The sequence below is a fragment of the Bemisia tabaci genome, chromosome 6 (assembly GCF_918797505.1).
Source record: "Bemisia tabaci chromosome 6, PGI_BMITA_v3".
Classification (NCBI taxonomy): Eukaryota; Metazoa; Arthropoda; class Insecta; order Hemiptera; family Aleyrodidae; genus Bemisia; species Bemisia tabaci.
Genome location: NC_092798.1, coordinates 39,015,118 through 39,028,887, shown reverse-complemented (window position 1 = coordinate 39,028,887; position 13,770 = coordinate 39,015,118). Strand labels below are relative to the sequence as shown.

Sequence of the window (13,770 nt, the reverse complement as noted above, 5' to 3'; positions counted from 1 at the left end):
ATCTTGACCTGCCATCATTCTCGCGAAATTTCAATTGAACGCATTTGTCTTGCGTGAATCACGAATCTCTGACATCGTCTCACCGTTCAAGCAGAACATACGAGTAACAGTAGTTTCCTACGCGGCTTATCGGTAAAATACTTCAAATACCATCCCATCGGAATCGTTCACAGTTTGCGGTTTGTGAACTTATTTGTCTGTATTATTTAAAATTAGTTTAAGGGTCGCCTTTAGGTCATGTCAAAATCGGGAAAAAGATTCCTTCCGATCGCACTTATGTTTAATTCGAATTGGGCTCTGATCATTTGCATCGATGATCAGTAATTGATTTTTAAAGTGTCTCCTCTCCAGGTCGCATTCCCTCAAATTCTGGGTCGTTTCTCTCCAAATTCAGTTTCGTTCTCTGTTTTATTTCGCGTGAACGACGCGACGTTGCTACGGCAGCAAAGTGACTTTTAATTTCTGATTGAAAATCTATTATGCAGGCCCAGTTCCCCCCCGGAGAAATTAGACCGCCTTCGATAATCCGTCGTGATTCAATCCTCCCTTTTTTTCGCTTCGAATTATCGCGTTTCTGCACACTGTACGTCAAACAGCAGTCACCAGAGAATCGCGTTATCCGACGTGCTTGAAAACCCGAGGAATGATAGACAAGGGGGGAGGGGGTTGATATCCTAAGGGGGTCGAAGAGAACGGTAAGGGAGTCCGGCGAGATCCATCCCCTGGTGGTATCCCGGGCGGCCTAGACGGGAGTAGCGTGTCAAGGCATAATTTTGCAATTTTAATGCAATGAAAAATTCCTCTAATTTACGTCATCTCGGATCCGTGCAAGTCCGGATGTAATTTTTAACGTTCTCCGTCATAACTTACCCGGTCCCTCCGTCCCTTGCGCTCGCCCGGGGCTTCCGCGCTCCCTCGCTCTCTCCTCTTTGTCCCTTTCCCGTCCCCTCTTTTCATTCCTTTCGCAGATCGCGCGGACGTTGATAAGTTCGTGACGGGCGAGAAGTCGGTTGCCGGAAGTCTTCAGTTTCGACAGTTTTTTTTTCTAACAGTTTCTCGTCGAGGAGTAGAACTCTCAGGGTTCTCGGAGATCGACGGGAAAGCGAGGAAAACGGTGGAAACACGTGCGGAATTTCATTTTCCGTGCACTGGAAAAAAAAAAAAAAAAAACACGTTGGATCTAGAGTCCAGACTCTTGAAAACATTGACAAGAAAAAATACTCTTGATTCAATCGGATTTTTGCTTGATTCAAAACGAAAGCCTCTTTAATTAAGAGGCTTGTTCTTTGATTTAAGCTAGATTCTGATTGAATCAAGAGTGCTTTTTCTTGTCGATGTTTAGAGTCTGGACTCTAGATCCCATGTGTTTTTTTTCCAGTGTGGATAACGGAGAAAAGCACAGTGGGCTACGGTACTCTAAAATAACATAATTGACAAGCGTTCAGGTTTTTGTTATACCCGAATCACAGAGAAAAAAATTGTGACTGGTTCCCATTTTTGGAATTTCAGCCACTATTGGACCGCGTTAAGCAGAAAGGAACCAAGCCACATCAGCTCCTGCAAAATTTAACCGGGCAATCTAATTTTTTACCTGAAAACGGTTGTGCGGATTTCTGTGCAAATTTCATTCATTTTCTGCATAGTGCGAAGCAAATTCCTTAAATTTTCAAAGGAATCCGCACAACCGTTTTCATGTAATAAATTTAATTTCCCCCTTAAATATGGCAATAGGCGATATGGCTTGGTTGCTTTCTGCTTAACGCGGTCCAATCAGAGTCCGTACCAAATGATTTTACACACTTCTAGACTGCGACAGAAGATGCCTTACTTGACTTTCACATGTAAAGTAAATGAAGAATCAAGATGGTGGATCTTCTGTATCGCAGTCTGAAAGGGCGTAAACTTATTTGGCGAGGCGTGGACTCTAATCGAGTGAAATGCCTGATTCTCAATTAATTGCGGCTGGACGTCAACTCGAGTTGTGGCTAGTCCGCAACATGTGGCTAAATCCCAATAAACTGAGGTGACTCCCCTATAAATTAGGAAGAACCATATCACCCAATAATTGGACGTATTTCTGCCAAACGGAACTAAGTGCATTGAGACATGAGCCCTGAGACTCATAAGAATATATGCATAACAGGGCTCACGTCATAATGCACATAGTTCCGTTTGATAGAAATACGTCCAATAATTAGTCCTGGACCACTACATCTTTGTTTCGCACAAGTGAAACACAGTGAGCACAGTGAAATTCGGGGATTAGACAAGGTAAAGATACAAAATTCAAATTTAGGTAATAATAATGTAAAAAAAATATTGTAAGCGTTGCCAGGGTTCCTAGCGACTGGGTTACCGTGGGATAAAAACAGATACAAAGTTCTCTCTTAACCGTGAAAAAATTAAGGATATTGGATAAAACATTGAAGAAAAGCCAATGCAACATTATTCACAATATCTCAAAACAAAGAATGTGGATTATGTGGAAAACTCCTGGAATTGATAATCTCAAACCTCGTGCTACTTGTTATTTTGACGGTCGTGTTAGACTGTAACAGTCCATGTTTAATTTTCTGACCTCTGAAGTGAAAATCTTGTCTCAGAAAACGACCTGGTGCATTATCTTCTTCACACGTATTTCACCTTTATCTCCAAACTCAACTATGTTAGTACACGTAGTTGTACAAGTTGCAATAACGAAATTTCTAAGAATGCCCCTAATCCGTGTCTTTCATACCATAAGATCATTTCAAATTGTTTCCTCTCAATAAATCTGTTTCACAAAGGAATTCTAAAATAATTTTGAAAGTAGGCACCCGATCCGGAAAATTTCCTACTTCATCCGACTGATCGAATGCAATTTTTCGCGTTTGGATACTCGCAGAATTATTTCAGGGTTCGCCTAGCCGAAATGCTTCATTGAAAGAGTAATGGATCCGATTTTTGCCAAATGTACACACTGGAAAAAAAACATTGGTCTTGAAAACATTGACAAGAAAAAATACTCTTGATTCAATCGGATTTTTGCTTGAATCAAAACGAAATCCGCTTAAATTAAGAGGCTTGGTTCTTGATTTAAGCTAGATTCTGATTGAATCAAGAGTACTTTTTCTTGTCGATGTTTTTAAGAGTCTGGACTCTAGATCCAATGTGTTTTTTTTTTCTAGTGTGGTGGAAGCGGGTGGTTGCAATGGACAAAGAAGGTAGATAATAGACTATAACTAACGGCAACCCACGAAGGACTCCATAGTTAGTCATCATTTACCCCCATTAGCCTAAAGGAACCACCCATTTCAACGAATAGGATTGCTCTATACTTCCTATGTCTTCTTTCTCTATAGCTTTGTCTATTAATTTCAATAATCAGCCCGCAAGCGTGCAGAATATGCTCGATCGCCTGAACCGTGAATCGCTGGTGCACCCCTCAAAATGCGGTGCACATTGCACAGTCCGGCTGGCGCAGTGTAGGCAATTTGCACATCGGATGTATGTTTAACGGTGTAGTGCTTGAAGTATTCATACGATGTTGAAGGCGCAATATCTGGCGCTCGCGGGCGCGACTTAAATTACCCGCGATAATAATTAGAATTCAAATGATTTGGAGTGCATTCTTTTTGCTGAAAACTCTGCATGTTTTTAAGAGTCTGGACTCTAGATCCAATGTGTTTTTTTTTCCAGTGAATAGTGGAGGCAGTATTTCAGCAAAATTTGTTCGGCACCCCGATGTTTGTTTACCTCCGGCATAGATTCACCTTAATATCTCATACATTCCCAACATTTGCACGTATCTCTTGGGGCTCTCATTTATCACACTCTGGAGCAATCGAGGTTGAACCTATCCGAGAAATGGGAGTTTTCCGGAAGGCTCGGCTCCGAGAGGTTTACATTCCTAATGCTTTCTTTATTCGATCCCATCCCGTTTTCGCGGCACGATGTATCGGGAGTTCTCATCTCCGACGGCGTCCGGTGCTTTCCCCCCCCCCCCAGCCCCCCCGCCCCCTATCACGCTCGTAGTGCACTTTTTCATGGCATATATGGAACGGCGGTACGTGGTTGCCGACTTTAATCGATTGAAACGGGGTTTCGCGGTTTTTTGTATCGGGGTTCTCGGAAATTCGGCAACGTTCCTCGGGTAGAGTTTTTACTTTTCGCGGCGGAGGACTTACGAGCGGGCTTTTTTCAACGTGAAGTTCGGTGCTCGAACGAGAGTTGAGGGTCTTCTCGCCGGGGAGGGGGCGAGGAGTTGAAAACTGCTGAAACAAAATAGGAGAAAAAGATGGGAGAAATGAAACGGAGGATTGATACGGGCGGTGCCGAATTTGTTGGGGAAAATACTTTGGAATAGGATTGGATTAACAGAAAAGAACCTATCATATTGGGATACTTATAAGGAAGAATATAAGGTTTAAAGGTTCTTTTGTCCATGACACACCAACAACAACAAACACAACACAACACCCACCAAGAGAAGATCTATGAGAGAAAAGTATTTAATGTAAACAATCTGTGCACATATTTTGAATATTACAAATGATTAGTGCATGGGCCTATGGGTTTTCAGAAAAATGTAATGTTGAGCCTGAAATCTCTCACGACTAATTTTCCTTGAAGTTATGACTGGGTTCTTTTCTGTTAAACTCAGTCCAATGTACCAGAGGGATACCAGAACGTATCTAAATTTCAACGTTGCTCCACTCGCAAATTGTGTTTTGTCTAGGAAACTCCGAAGTTTTTCTAACTGAAACTTCCACTGGCTTTTTTCTGATTACCTACACTCAATAATAGGAAATTTTCGTACAGACAGCTCAGAATCATATTCCCGTAAACATTTGAGTCGTTTGAGTCATTTTTCCAACATTAGAATGTATATACGCTTCTTCGTCTTCAAGGTGTCTACCATCAGTAAAAACGGGAAATTATCCAGAAGGGATGTCCTCAGGAAAAATTAACAAAATATCAAGATACTTGGTTATGGATCAGAAAATTCTGAGTTCGGAAGAATTTTTTAACCACGTGCAGTTTATTTCATGCAAAAGTGAAAAACTCTGTTCAATTCATTAAATAAGTTGCACTGGAAAAAGAAACATATTGGATCTAGAGTCCAGACTCTTGAAAACATTGACAAGAAAAAATACTCTTGATTCAATCGGATTTTTGCTTGAATCAAGAACGAAAGCCTCTTAATTTAAGCGGATTCGTTCTTGATTTAAGCTAAATTCTGATTGAATCAAGAGTACTTTTTCTTGTCGATGTTTTTAAGAGTCTGGACTCTAGATCCAATGTTGTTTTTTTTCCAGTGTTCATGAAATAAGTTGGTGTGTTAAATCACACGAATGTCAATTTTTTCTTGCGAAAAATCAGGAAACATTCAAAATATCAGGATTAATCAGGAAAACTCTCGTCCGCGAAACGACGGAGTATGATTCGGCCCCTCTCTGTCGATCCTGTTTTCCCTCTGCTAAATTCAGTCCCTTTCCGGCGAAAACCGGCAATTTTCGGGACGCCTCATGTATGCCCGGTATCCCTGCCGCAGCATGCTCCATTTATGAAATTAAAAGCGTTTTCGACTCCGCTCGTCCGTACGGATTCCGCGGAAAAACATTCGAATTTTTGCACCGGGTTTTTTTTCGCCGCTTCCTTCTCTCCCCTCCCCCATTTTCCCTCCCGCGTCCGCGCGGCCCGCAATCCGGCCCATCCCTCATTCCAAGATTGGCCGTTTCTCATAACTCGGATTTTCGAAACAAAAAAAGGCTCCGACCGTTAGCCGCAACGAGCTGCAAAAATGTTCTGCGCTCCTGAAATGTCCTCCGTCAATTTTGATGATTGTTATTGCGGGGTATGATTTATTTCGTCTCATCGTAAGAAACTACTATGCGAGTCTGATAACTAGACCAGTGGCGTGGCGTGCTTTGCGATATTTCGACTGATCTGCCATTTAAATCTATATGGAAAAGGGTCGATTACCTAGGTGTTCACAACGAACACCTTAATAATCGATTCTCTACTACAGCTTCAAATGGAGAAATATCGATAATCGATCATTCACGCCACGCCACTGAACTAGACGCCAGTTTGTTTTGCTCCGTGAAGGATTTTCGCCTCTTGGAGAGTTGTGATTCAAAAATTGGTTTAATTTATTGTATGCCTTTTCTTGGGAGAAAGACTTGGACGCAGGGAGGAGAATTTTAGTGAAGTTGGATTGAAAAATTGGAGTTTGAATTTGTTTTTCTCCAAGGAATTGGCTTTCTAGGATCCCAAAAAACAAGTATTAAGTATACCTTCCACTTCCAATGGGAGAATGAGGAGTGTGCTTCGTATTTTTTGCACTGTGAGAGCGTGAAGTAGAATTGTGTTTGACAGTTTGGAATCATATGAATATAGGGGATTAAAACTTTTAAATAAGATTTTTCGCTTTCATACCTTTTTTTTCAAATTTTAAATGCAACCGTCATAACTTCAATGCGGCGTGACATTTTTGAACGTTTTTAAGACAAAGTGTTCGTAAAACATCCCTTAATTTTAAATAATGACCCATTTAACTCAATTTTAAGTTTTCGCCACCAACGTCGTATTTTCCATGTTGAAAAACTCTCATGACTAAGGTTATAAATATAAAATCTGAAAACTGTAAATTCTGTAAGCATTTTTGAACATTATTCGGTATCAGTGAAAGTGATTGGTAAATATTTTTCTTAACTTACAACTCGTTCCTAGGAGAAAACATTGCTGTATTAAGTGCTCGTTCTGTGCAAAGGTAGGTGATGGTTTGTCAGTAACAATCGCGAAGCATTTCAGCTCATCCATAGATAGCAGCCTCAAATCTGCAACAAAGCAGTTTCCCTTGCGCTTGTCGAACGGTCGAAGTAAAATTTCTTTCGATCTCAATAATTTCAAGTGAATTGCGGAGGTGAGATAATAAATATGATACTTTTTTACTCTTTTATCGCTCGTACCTTTTGGGTTCCTCACCCCCGGTGGCTCTCCCGGGCGCCTACGTTTCTTATTTACATTTCAATCGCTCGAAATTCGAGGTTATGAGGCACACTCTGAATAATGTCCCTCCATCACGGTATCATTTGTGGAACAGACAGTCAGTGGATACAGCTCCTCGATTCCGAGCCATCTCTGTAGTGGGCTCGTCGCAGCTTTCCGGCCATCTTTGTCAAATTTCATGGTAAAAAAAGGGTTTTGTGAATGCACCATCCATACGCTACCGTGTAAGACACACATGTCATGTGTTACTTCAGTTCACCGCAGCTTTCCGGGTATTGTTGCCAAATTTTCAAGTCATGAATACAGTATGTCATACGCACCAGGGAGATCAGGCGTGAGAAATAGCGTGAAATTTTGTGTGCTTTATTCAAAGGTAGGAGTGAAGCTCAGTCACCGAAAAAGAGTACCAGTGCTCAATTTGTCTAAAAAAATAAATCACACCAAAAATGAGGCTTTTTGAAGTTCCAAGACGAGAATTCTTGTCCGTAGTGTCTCAGTGTGGTTATACTTGAAGACGAGGATTCTCGTCCGCAAGGGTTAATGTGTCAAAAGACCCTCAAATTTTATTTATTTATTTGATTAATTCTTATACAAAGATATACGGGGCCACAGGGACCCCAAAACATACCTTAATGACACCAATACTACTTAACTAAAATTTGGGTCTGGATCTAATTACACTTTAATTTAACAACAAAAAAAATTAATAGAATGGAATAGAATTATGAATTGAAATTTAGCAAAAAGTGCCATAACCCCCTCCCCCCCCCCCCCGTGAATAAAGAAAACAGAGTACATGGAAAAACAGAAAAATTTAGAAAAATATTTTAGGGGGCTGTATAAGCCGTCCTTCAAATTTAAACAAAAACATGCTAATTTTGTAGCAATTTGTGCTTTTCCACGGGTCCTCCCCTCCCCCGTTAATACAGAAAACAGAGCACATGGAAAAACAGAAAAATTTAGAAAAATATTTTAAGGGACTGTATAAGCTGTCCCTCAAATTCAAACAAAAACAAGCTAATTCTTTAGCATGCTGTGCTTTTCCATGGGTCCTCCATATCCCCCCGTGAATAAAGAAAACAGAGTACATGAAAAAACAGAAAATTTAGAAAAATATTTTAGGGGGCTGTGTAAGCTGTCCTTCAAATTTAAACAAAAACATGCTAATTTTGCAGCATGTTGTGCTTTGCCATGGCTCCTCGATATCATGGCCGGATGGAAATGGAGGGATTCGCGTACCATGTGGCATTTGTCACCGGGATCGGATCCGCTGCTCAGTGCTCACGAGTCATAATTTTCATATCCGCCCCGGCTCGGTCCCGGGGTCCCGAACCAAATTTATTCAGGGCGGTTCATGATCAAAAATGATTAATTCCATTCTCCTTCGCCTCAGATCTTTTTAGGCGCGCGGGTCCCCGGCCGGCCCCGTGGCGCGCCGCCGGGGCGGAAGAGGGGGGGGGGGATTAGGAGCTCTCAGTCACACCGAGCGCCCGATTGTTTCCGCGCCCACGCTCGGCGCATCCTCCGTTGTCGGGCCGCCCGGAAAATCAGCCGGATTTTCGGGGGAATCCAGGGGTGTGACGCAGCTGAAAGACTCAAGTAACTTTTAGAAAAATCAGGGTGTCTACACTGGAAGAAAAACACCTCGGATCTAGAGTCCAGACTCTTAAAAACATCGACAAGAAAAAGTACTCTTGATTCAATCAGAATCTAACTTAAATAAAGAACCAAGCCTCTTAATTTAAGCGGATTTCCTTTTGATTTAAGCAATAATCTGATTGAATCAAGAGTCCTTTTTCTTGTCAATGTTTTCAAGAGTCTGGACTCTAGATCCAATGTGTTTTTTTTTTTTTTTCCAGTGCGGAATTTTCGGAAAGTACGGAAATAGAACTGATTTTTTAAGGGCGGTCCGGGAGTCCTGAACAAGAGCGGCATTCCGCAAGAAGGTCCGGAATTTTTCCATTTTTCGGTCATTTTTGTGGCAATTTGAGCGGGAAATTCAAATTTTTAAAATTTGCCGAATTTCGTCAATTGGAGATACTGAAAAAGTACTGAATTTTTCCGTCAAGGAGGCACTGAATTTCTCGAGAATGCACTGACAAAGTACTGCAAAAGTACGGATTTTTCGCCAGCCTGTTTTAGTAGACCCCCTGAAAATAATTATGAGAGATTCGATGTTTGGCTCAAAATCTTGACAAAAAGTTCATTAATATTCCTTTTGCGAATTGATGAACTCCTACCATGAATGTACCACATTTTTCAGTAAAGAACTACAATTTCGGACGTATCTGTAAAAACACTAAGGTGCTGAGGGAATCTAATGGTACGTATGTTGTTATTAAAATGAGCCAAGAATTGTAGTTGTACTAATTGCGGAAATGTAGTCCAAATATAACCAGAGACTCCAATTTTGTAAACAGAGCTAGCCACAGAATTGTCTTTTGATGGTTTAAGCCTGCAGATCAGTAAAAAATAATGAGATCCGTCTTAACGCCACGTCTCTACGTCCAATATTTACAGAAATATCACTCATTAAAAAACACAGCGCATGACGTCATCCACTGCGGTATTGCATACCACGGTTTCTGGCACATTGGTTTTATTAGTGTTTTGCATTGATCAACTAGTGCAAATCTGTGTATCACCCATCGATGAAACCAAGGTGAAAGAAACCATGGTATGTGCTACCCCGTTGGATGACGTCATACTCCGTGTTTTCAATGAGAGATATTGGACTGAATAGAACGTTCATTTGAACAGACCCTATTATTTTTTGCTCATCGATAAGTTTAAACCATTAAATCACAATTCTGTGAATATAGTGCAACTGGCCCATTACACTAAGATTATTCACACTATAAGCTCCAAGAGCCGTTACTGTTTTTTGTCGTTGTTTTGTCGAAGCGCCCTCTGGGGGTTGAGCCGCGTAGTGGCTAGGGGGCGTAGCCCCCTAGTTTCAACTCTATCTTGTAAAATAGCTCATTTTTTGACAGCGCGGCAACACTGTGAGCTTAAAAACAAACGGAATCGGAGGCGAGATGAGCCCGTCAAAAGAATTCATGCTCCCCGCGAAAAGTTCTTTGATCCTGGATTCTGCGTGGTGAATGAAAAGTGTTGAATAAATTTGCGCCCCTCCCGCGCACGATGCGTACCGAGTCGCGTCCTTCGAAATGACGCCATTTCCAGATCGTTAACGTCCCGTTTTCCTCCAAGAAAATCTAAAGCTTCTTATTTCGTTTCCGTCGGACGATTTACGCTAATATTTCACCAATTTGTGATGCCGGTCTCGGGCTATCTGCAGAGCAGAAATATCTCCCATTTTTATTCTTTCAGAATATCTGCGGACACTGAAAAAGCTACCTTGTTCCATCTATAAGAATCCTTGTCGTATCTTATGCACAAGACCTCTTGGTTAACCGCGCTTTGGACTGTCATGTTGGGGAAACTAGAGCCTTTCAGTGACAAGGAGTCTTATGATGGTAGCAAGACTGTAGTTCTCTTGAAAATACAGTCTAGTGTGGATAAGAAGGATCCTTGTGTATCGAATATAACAAGAATTTATTTTTCGATATGCAGAAAAAGAGGTACATATAATATACAGGTATAGGGGTTTGAAGGTGCTACTAGAAGTTCCTATACAGTAATTCCCTGATTATCCGATTATATGCGGCGAGATCTCCGTCAGATGCCGATAAAGTCACATAATCGGAATCCCCAAAAAAAGAAGAAGAAAAAAAAATTTAAAAATTATTTTTCCGTTGCTTACTTGCGGTAATCTTTTATCGCAGAAAGGTTACTGCAAGTTAGTAACCGTAACATGTTTCAAAACATTTGACTTGTGGCGCCCCCTCTCCTCCCACGAAGTTTCCACCAATGGAAGACTGTAAACATGTGCTTTTACGCTCTGTTTGTCACAATGAAGAAAAAGCTTGCCCTAATTTGTATCTATTTTGTAAAACATAGTCATTTAATTATGGAAAAACACAAAAAACTCCTCGCACATGCATTCAATGTTACTCAAAAAACCGATTTTCGTCGTGCCGGTTAACTTGTCTCTGAACTTTTGACCACATCGTGTAACCGAAGCGTGGATGATCATGTTTGGACAATAACTGCCTTGAACTTTCGTCACTTTCACGGTTCTGACGGCAGGACCGATTGTAGACCACCGAATTTTTCAATCCAACCGCTCCTCCACCTTAGTTACCGCTACGTTTCAATAGGGTGTTCGATAAAATTGTTTTCCTCACCGCCCCTCCTATCTCGCATTCACCTGCTATTCTTTGAGGCCACGCACTCAATCCAGATAATTGCTTTCAGCTCTCTTCAAACGATTTTCCCCCTAAATTTAATCAGTAACCCGAAAAACCGATTTTGGCTCCGCGTAGAAAGCCTTTTCAGGAACGGTCCGGTTACTTCGTCCGCCATTCCTTAGCGATAAGGAAAAATAGCATATTATACGTAGGAAAACCAGCGCAGTTATGTGGTTCTTGCTCTGCTGGAGTGAGGGTTACCCTTACCTTCAACCAGGAAGTTTTACAGCTCTCATTTTTTAAAGCGCGGCTTATCAATTTCGTACTTTTACAATAATTTTTGGGGCAAATTCTATTGTCACTAATCGTAACCGTTTTGATTGTGTTTCAGGTATGTTCCCGTGATCTTTTTGTGTTGGTTGGTTCATTCATCAGAGAATCAGTTATTTCGTCGACATCAAAATTGTAAGGTTTCTATTTCTTTACGTTGCTTGTTTTTTTGGATGCATCAGATCGTTGATAAAAGAAGTGTTTTCCTTTTACGTTTGGACTAACGTGGGAAAAACCTGGCAGTGACTACTAGAGTCTGGCTTCAGATTGCGTCAGTCCGCGTCTTGTAGTAGCTAGCACTAAACTTCTTTCTGGTACTGGCTACTAGATTTCTGGGGTATCCTGCGAGTCTAGAAGTTACTACTAGGTATTTTGCGGTGTTTATCAGATTGTTTGCTCAAAAATGTACAAAGGTGTAGCACAAGGAATAATTCAAATTCTAATAAATAAATATAAGCAGAAATATAGAAACGGTAATTATAAAAATGTTAACTTAAAATAGTGACATTATCAAAAGGTTTTCCATCCTCCGGGTCTTTTTGTGCAGAAAGTTTGGTAAAACACTCCTTCATGTAGTGTGTTGCAACTATTTCAATTGGGCTAAATATTGCAAAAAGAATGTCTATTTCTGGCTTCCTTACGAAGGGACCCATCTGCATTCTGCATACGGGAACAAATCTTAAAAATGTTGATTCTGATATGAGCCACATTGGAAAAAAAATCTCTTGGATTCAGAGTCAAAACTCACAAAAAATTTGACAAGAGATAATACTCTTAATTCAATCGGATTTTTGCACGAATCAAAAGGAGGAAATCCGCTTAAATTTAGAGCCTTGGCTCTCAATTCAAGCAAAAATCGGATTGGATCAAAAGTATTTTTTCTTGTCAAATTTTTTAAGAGTCTGGACTCTGGTTCCAGACACTTTCTTCCAGTGCAGGAGCAGCATTCCCTTATTGCAAAATGCAGTCCAACTTTGATTTCTCGGTCCTCTCGCTCGCGGACGATCACAAATACATCGATTTATCGTCAAATCGTGCAACTTCATTCTTTCTGCACTTGGGTCCTTTTTTTCCCTCTCCCTTTTTTGCCAGCGCCCCGTGCGCCGGGACCCTCGCCATTCCGCCCTCTCATCGATACGGTATTACGGTGAATTATGCGGGCCGGCTCGAGTTGCTGACCTACATACTTTTATCGCCCGGGGAAAAATCCATAAAATCATTATGGATGTCCACGAACACCCGTGAAAAGTCGGTTTACGAGCGTTTCCCAATTCATGATCGAGCACACTAAACTTGATCAACGCGATACGGTCGGGGGTTTAAAGATAGTAGCTTTTTAAAAGCCCGTATACACGTTCCTCTCCTAAGTGAATGTTTTCTTAATAAGATTTTCCTGAGTGCTGACTTGCAGTCACTTACTCCATAAAAAAACGTAACGTAACCCTATTTAACTGGTGCATGTCGGCCATTGGCGTGGCGGGCTTTGCGATATATCGGTCGATCTGTCATTTAAACCTATGGAAAAGTATCGATAGACAGAGTGTTTGCAACGAACACCTTAATAATCGATATTTTACCATACCTTCAAATGGGGATTATCGAAAATCGATCATTTACGCCTCGTTACTGATATCGACGGTGAAACTCCCAAACCACGTATCTCGATTTGGAATGTTGCAGACTCCCTGTCATACTTTTTGATTTTAATGGAGAAGTATTCAATGTCAATTTTCCAAAATAACCTTCGAGATTTTTTGTCTCTGGGCGAAGTTAAGTCGGAAAAAACTTCAAGGAATAAAGTTGAGTTATTCTCTTTTCAGAAAAGAAAATAGTAGCAATAAATGAGATACATGGTCAGGGAGTTTGACTTTCGATTTTTGATCAGATGTAGAAACCAAAAACAAACTCAGTGATCAGATCTGAAATTTCAAGACCACAAACACCCGGATGAAATTTAACTGAAATGTTTTATAAGATAAAAGATGATTGGTTATGTGGCCCTCCAAGTTAATTATATCACACATTGTGGCAGGCAACTCTTTTGGTTCCTGTATATTTTCGTAGCCTGAGTTCGGGAAGAATGTTCGAAAAATTTCGTCACGAAAATCCTTAACGCGCAAAAAAACATTGGATTCCATATGTATCACAAGTTTCCTTTAGCATTAAAATATAACTAACAATCTTAAAGGGTCAG

General features: G+C 40.8%; 1 protein-coding gene across 3 annotated transcripts in view; it reads left to right on the top strand.

Annotated features, from left to right (window-relative positions):
- The window catches only part of Sema1a (semaphorin 1a), a 583,530-nt gene that overhangs the window by 55,097 nt on the left and 514,663 nt on the right, over positions 1-13,770 (top strand). The gene's annotated exons all lie outside the window — the stretch shown is intronic.